The following is a 7,123-nucleotide window of genomic DNA, read 5'->3' on the forward strand; positions in this document are numbered from 1 at the left end:
ATATGTTGAGCTTCTATTATTGCAATGCAGTCTGTCGTTGTTTCGGTCAAAATAGGCAAATCACTGTCACTGATTGAGGCATCGATGTTGTAAACCACGCCTGCAATGGTTTCCAAGATCCGTGGAATGTGGCAGCGCACTTTGATGTTATTTAGCTGCGTAACCTTCATCAACGGATCGAAGGGGCTTCGATTACTAACATCGAGAGCGAGGATGTTCTTGCAGTTATTAATTATTACTTCTTTTATCTTGCCTGGAGCCAGTCTCCAGGTAAATAGATATCCTGTCTGTTCAGTTGGTTGATATTGTCCGTAGCCGTCTCCGGAACAAAGAGAATTGTATGCTCCGGGGCTCTCAGCGTAGGAGTCACAGTTGACTTGATGCGGAGTAGCCGCTGTCATTTTGTCTTTTCGCTTTCCGGCGTGTGTAGACCTCGAAGCCTTCATCGTCCGAAGTGGCGTCACTCGAGGGAGAGTACAGCTCGCTGTTAGCTTGGCTCCAAGGGTAGTTCTTCCATGCGACACCTTGTAGCTCCCGCAGACGCTGGCAGGCCTGGACGATGCTCGACCGATTCCACTTCCATCGCCGAAAAAGGGAGTGGCATCTCCGCAGCGGTCTCCCAGCAATGCAGGTAGCCATGGCTCGCTGCCGCCGCCCGAGCCCTGTTCACCAAGCGTAGGTGGTTGTCAGGGTCTTGCATCACCAGCAGAGCCTCCCATTAGTATTCAGATTCTTCCTCTGAATCCGCGTCTTCCTGCAAGTTATCGTCTGGTGGTGATGATCACGGTGGTACTTCTCCGTTATTCCTGCACCCCAGCACCATATGGCGCAAGGTGTTGGGCGTGTCCGGCGGGCAGAACTTGTATCGTCCGTAGGTCCCCTGATACATGCCGTGCAGCAGTGTTCCATGTGGGTAGTTTCCAGCCTGGAGTCTTCTCCAGGTCAGCGCTTGTTCCGCACTCATCGTCTTAAGCGCGGGTGGGTAGCGATGCCTCTGCTGCCTGTAGTGCGCCAAGATATCCGAGTACTTCTTGGATATTCGTTCTTCATTCTCGTCACAGTCTTGTGTCCGTGTTCTCTGCATGTCGGAGATGGCTAGGCGTGCATGATCTCGAGCCGCGGCGTGCGTCGCCAGGTTCCCCGCGAGTGACTCGTGTCCCGGCGTTCAAAGAATGTTTGCTTCTTCTATCTCGGTGTTGCTCAAGACCTGAAGTGCTGCCTTTCCGACCCTTCCGTTCACATACATTCTGCATGGTTCTTGAGAGTCCATCACCACGGTAACAAGGGTCTTCTAACACGTTGCGATGGCCAGGGCTATTCTCGGTTCTTCCGCTGTGCTTGCGGCCTTGGCACGTATGGATGTGGCTGTGAATTCCTGGCCCTTCTAGTCGACAACGCTGATTGCAAATTGGTCGTTTGTTGTGTACGCTGCTGCGTCCTTGTATCTCACATTTTCTTCTTTGCTGTTGATGCGCTCGAGTATTTGCTTGAGCGTTTGTATTCTCGCATGTCTCCTTGTCGTACTCGGGGTGCATGTTTCTGGGAATGGTACTTGTGTAGCTTGTCTCTGACCTCGTATGGGATACGCTGAGGACCCCATACGCAGTATGGGGTCCCATACGTGACGATGCTCGTGAGGAGCACTTGTATCACTCTTGTGCATTCTTCTTCTTTGACTCTGTGACTTTTGACCGTCACTCTTTTGATAAGGTGGGTTACTTGTTGCACTGTTCTCTGAAAATTTTCCAACTCTGCTGCCCCGGCCCCGTGCTTTTGAATTAGGATTCCGAGGATGCGGAGCGTCGTAATCTGTGGAATCATGATGCCTCCACAGCTTCTCACCTTTACTCCCGGGTCTGGTATCAGGTGTGGAGGAGGAAGAAAACACTTTATTTTGTTAATTTGGCTTAGTGGGGGGTGGCGACCAGGTGATGCCTTACAGGTACCTCCTCGGCTTTTTTGATAGCCTGAAGTTGAATCTCCAGGTTCGGGTTCATAAGTATCCCTTCCCACGCTTCAAGCGAGGGAGCGGCCAGAAGATCTGGTGGGGGGGAGGGGGGATCTTCCCTGCACTCATAGAGATTGATTCAAGGAGGCTATGGACCCACATGATGAGCAGTGTTGGTCTGTGAAGTCAGGGTAAAAGTGTGCGTATATTTGTGGGTTGGGAAAGGAGTGCGTTTCGAGTCGGCGCCAGGTGACTTCTTGTCCCTTGGTGAATTTGGGATGAGGTGGGGGTTTTGTCCGTCTTGCGAGGCGGTAATGTTGGGCAATATCGCGGTATGTGGTTAGTGGCTCGCTGATCAGGTCCCCTGGGTCACAGACGGGACCCACCGCTCGAGCCCGAATCCTCGAGCACACTGGTGGGCAGCCTCGTTCCCCGGGTTCCCTGTGTGAGCCGGGACCCATATCATTTAAAATGGGGAGGGTTCCTCACTATCTATGGGGGGGAGCAGGGGATGCGGTATTCGTAGAGGGGCTGGGGCCACGATTCCACGTGCAAAGTTTTATATGGTGGTCTTTGAGTCGCTGATTATAGTTGTAAATCCGGTCGTTGCAGCGAGTGCAATGGCCGCCTCTTCTGCCTCCGCCGATTTGAGGTTACGGACAGAACAAGCCGGCCTTATTGGTGTTGCTCGGGGCGTAAATTGCTTGTCATTGTTGTCGGTGATCTTGGGTAGGCTAATTACGCTGATTGCGTACGTGTTATTTGGCAAGGAATATTGAGCAGCGTCGACGTATGCTGCTTCGGAGTTGGACCCGTGGGTTTTGTGCAGGGCTTGAGCTCTTGCTTTTCGTCGGCCGTCATTATGACCTGCCAGCATGTTCTTTGGCAGTGGCTTGATGATGAATCTCTTTCTGATGCTGGGGGGAATGGTGGTAAGATCGTTGTGCGTTGGAGATAGTCTGTGCCCCATGGCGTCCAGTCGTGGAATGTAGTCGGTGAATGTGCGCCGTGCGGTGTGCTTCTAGAAGCTTAGGAGTTCCTCGGTAGGGGTGGCACGGATGTACTTAGGAGCTCCTCGGTAGGGGTGGTACGGATGAGCCCTAGCGCCGATCTGTACACTTTGCGAATGGGGCGGTCCAGATTTGCACGTTCAGTTTGGAGTAGGTGTAGGTAGGGAAGGGCGTAGGTGAGCCTTGAAATTACAAAGGCGTGGATGATTTGGAGTAGCTCCTCCTCCTTCATGTCTTGCTTACGTGTCCTCGCCCAGGTCATTAGGTACACCGTCTGATTCACCGCTATGGTGAGACGATCAATGGTGATGTTGTGGTGATTCTTTTACAGAAGGCCCAGGACCCTCATATGATCCACGTGGGGTATTGCAGTGTTGACGTACATGTTAATGTTGGGTAGTGGGGTTTTTATTCTGCGCCAGTCTTAGCGGATCGCAGTATTAGTATCTTAGACTTGTTCTGTGAGAACTCTAAAGCCGCATCAGTCACATACTGGACTACCGTGTCGGCTGCCTTCTGCAGGGTCTCTTTGACTTGTCCGTCGGATCCTGTGGTCGTCCAGAGCGTAATGTCGCCGGCGTAGAGAGTGTGTCGCAAGCTGGGTATCGTGTCGAGTTTGGATGGTAGCGACTTCATCAAAGGTGATGGAACGGCTCCTTGAGGAGGGCCGCGATCTCCAAGATTCATCGGTTTGGAGCGTATACATTGCCCACCGAGAGTTCGACCGTACGGTTGGATAGAAAAGCACATATGTAATTGTACGTGCGTTCGCCCGGTTGCAACTCGGCCAAGCTGTTTACTGTGACAGTGTGCTTAATGTTATCAAATGCTTTGTGAAGGCCTATGCCGAGTAAGGCTTTGGTGCTTGTGCCACTCTCTGGTCTTATGAGATCATGGTGCAGTTGGATGAGGGCATCCTGGGTGAATAGATGCACTCGGAAGCCTAACATAGTGGGGTGAAGTAGGTTGTGTTCTTTCGTGCAGTTTTGTTGACCGCAGAACACGACGTGTTCCATTAGCTTGCCCAAGCAAGAGGTCAGGGATATGGGTCGAACATTTCCGAGGTAGAGTTTCTTTGCCGGTTTCTGTATAAAGGTGACTCTTGTGTATTTCAATTCCGGGGGTAATTGTCCGGATTTCCAGCATTCGTTCATGTACTTCGTGATGGCCCCTACCGACACCGTCGGGGCCGGGCGCCGATGTTGTACGCAGCTTGTGGAGCACGGCGCCGACCTCTGCCTCCGAGATGTCGGCGTCCGGTTCTTGGTTGGGGATTCCAGTGTATTGCGGCAGTTGTACCGTTGTTGTTGCATTATTGCTGCTGCTCTTCTGATTATGGTGGGAGGTATTCATGTAGTGGTTGGCGAGCTCATCCAGCAGCTCTTCGTCGGTACCCGGATATTGGTGGATTATAAGCTCGAATTGCTTGCGTACTGCCGACTTGGAACTACTGGGATCAATGAGGTGTCGCAAATAATGGCACGTTTTCTTACAGCCCATCTGGCCATTCAGGGTGTTGCAAATTTGACCCCATTGCTGGCGTTGGAGCGTGGCGCTGTGGGCTTCAATGTCACGTTCGATTTTCGCGATGCGACGGCGAAGCTTCTTGTTGTGCCGTTGGCCCCGCCACCTGCGCATGAGGCCTTCGTGCGCTTCTCGAATGTGGAGGAGGCGGGAATCGGTCGTCGGCTGCTGTTGAGTGACCTCCATTCCGCGCGTCGCGGTGGTCACGTCCTGCTTTAGCGACTCGACTCATTTGTTTATGTCCGAGATGGTGTCGGCTGCCGCTTCACGCATTCGTGGGAAATTGTTCCGCTCCGTGATTCGCGCAGTGGTCTTGGTTCTTTTGTTGGTGGATGTTTCAATGGTAGTGGAAAGTATGCAGTGATCACTGCCTGCCGAGAGGCCCGTGTTTTCATTTTCCCATCGATCGCACGGTATGTTTTTGCACAGCGTCAAGTCTGGTGAGGTATCTTTGGACACGCTGTTGGCTGTTGTTGCGCGTCGTTCAGAATGGTTAGCTTTAAGTCTTGGATGGCTTCCCATAACCGGACGCCCTTTGAGTCTGATTTGGGATAGCCCCAGTGGGATGTTTAGAGTTGACATCTCCAATGATTAGTATTTGTGCATCTTTGACCAGTGCAGATGTTTTTCGAAAGATGTGTGGGAAGTCTGCTCCCCTTTCTTTGGGTGAGCTATATATGTTTAATGTGAAGAGTGTTTTGCCTCCTTTTCGGTAGAACTTCAATGAGCGTGTGTTGTATGCTGGTGCTTTCAATTTCGTGCTGCATGGCCGTCCGATTGTTGTGTATCAGGATGGCCGTACTGGCGGTGTTGTGTGTGCCTAACTGGTTATACTCCTTGTAGCTAGGGAATTCCACGTGCCCGTTCGTTTCTTGTAGAGCTATGACGTCAAGGATTTCATCTTTTTGCTGGGGATTATTCTGAACAGGCTGGTTAATTTGCTGGAGGTGGCTCCTTTTCTTATGGTACCCCCTGCAGTTCCACTACCAAATTGTTACCTTGGAGTGACGGGGAGCCATGATTGATTACGTGGTCATTGATGTGGAGACCGGCTTTGAAATGGCTGCACTGCTTGCTGATGTGGTGCGTTTCTTGGCCAGCTGCACGCCAAAATCGGCTAGCGTGGCCTCTGTAAAGCTTTTGAGTGCAGCAAACAAGTTGTTCGTATCTATAAGGGCCTGTTGCATCGCGTGAAAGCGTGCATCAAATTTGGCTTCTAATGTTGTCGCGAGTGTAGATATGGCCGCAGTCACGGCCACAGTAACGGCCGTGGTGATGTAAGCTTCGGCGTGAAGGGATGCAGTGGTTGTGGCAGCCTTGCGCTTGCCGGCGTTCTGTGCTGGTTGTGGTGGTGTTTCCGTCATTGGCACTGTATTGCTGGCTGTGAAATGGCCGATGACGGCGGATGTCGGCTTTTTGTGCGTTTTCTTGGCACCAAGAGCTGCGACTTCTCTCGTTTGCACGTTAGTCCACATGCTTCCAGGTACTTTTCCATTGTGTCAACCGCTTCTTGCAGAGAGTCTTGCTGTTTACCTGTCGACCCTCCCGTAGTCCAGATGGTGAGGTCGTCAGCACATATTGCGTGACCAATCCCTTCTATTTGCTTTAGTTGTTTGGGCAGCGAGCTTATCGCCAGATTGAATAGCATCGGCGAAATGACGGTGCCTTGTGGCGTTCCCTTTCGCGGTATTTCAAATTTCTCAGAGCGTAAGTTGCCTATCCCCACTGTGGCTGCCCGTTGTTTCAGAAAAACTTTGATGTAATGATATATTTTTCCCCGCAGTTATAGACGTTGAGGTGTCGCAGTATGGCTTCGTGTAAAACGTTGTCGAAAGCCTGTTTCACGTCAGTTGCGAGGATGGCTCTTTTGCTGTGCGTGTCGAGTTTGTCGATGCCTTTTTCCTTGATCTGCAGTAACATATGTCTTGCGTGGACAGGTGAGCTCTAAATCCGGACATGGTGTTTGGAACGTGTCCGTTGTCTTCAAGATGTTCGATGATGCGGTTGTGCACCATGTGCTCGTAGAGTTTTTCAGCCCACAAGGTGAGGGATATAGGTTGAAGTTTATGTAGGCTGATGGGTTTTTTGGGTATAGGAATCGTTGTTACCTCGGCATGTTTCCATTCCGGTGGTACTTTACTGTGTTCCCAACACCCGTGTACTTAGATTTAGGTGCACGTTAAGAAACCCCAGGTGGTCCAAATTTCCGGAGTCCTTCCCATTACGGCGTGCCTCATAATCAGATAGAGGTTTAAACACGTAAAACCCCTTAATTTTTTTTTACCGTGTTCCCAGCACTCGTTGATGTATTTTAAGAGTGCGTCTACAAAGGGTCCGTCTAGGTTCCGGAGTGTCTTGTTGTTTATTCTGTCGTACCCCGGTGCCGTGTTGCGGGTGAGCTTGCTCAAGGCCCTCACGATTTCTGCTTCTGTGAAGGGCCGATCCAGTTCTATATTTGGGTTGCCTCGATACTCGTCAAAGTTCGAATCTACAGTTACGTTCCGTTCCGTACCGAGGAAGTTCTCCTTCACTTCTTTGATAATGTCTTCTTTCCGCGGGTGGTTGTGTATGAGTCTTTGCACTTTCTGTTTTGTGGCGTTCTTGTTCTCCTTCTTGGATAAGAGAGTCTTGAGTACCGCTG

The sequence above is a fragment of the Dermacentor silvarum genome, unplaced genomic scaffold (genome assembly GCF_013339745.2).
Source record: "Dermacentor silvarum isolate Dsil-2018 unplaced genomic scaffold, BIME_Dsil_1.4 Seq514, whole genome shotgun sequence".
Lineage (NCBI taxonomy): Eukaryota > Metazoa > Arthropoda > Arachnida > Ixodida > Ixodidae > Dermacentor > Dermacentor silvarum.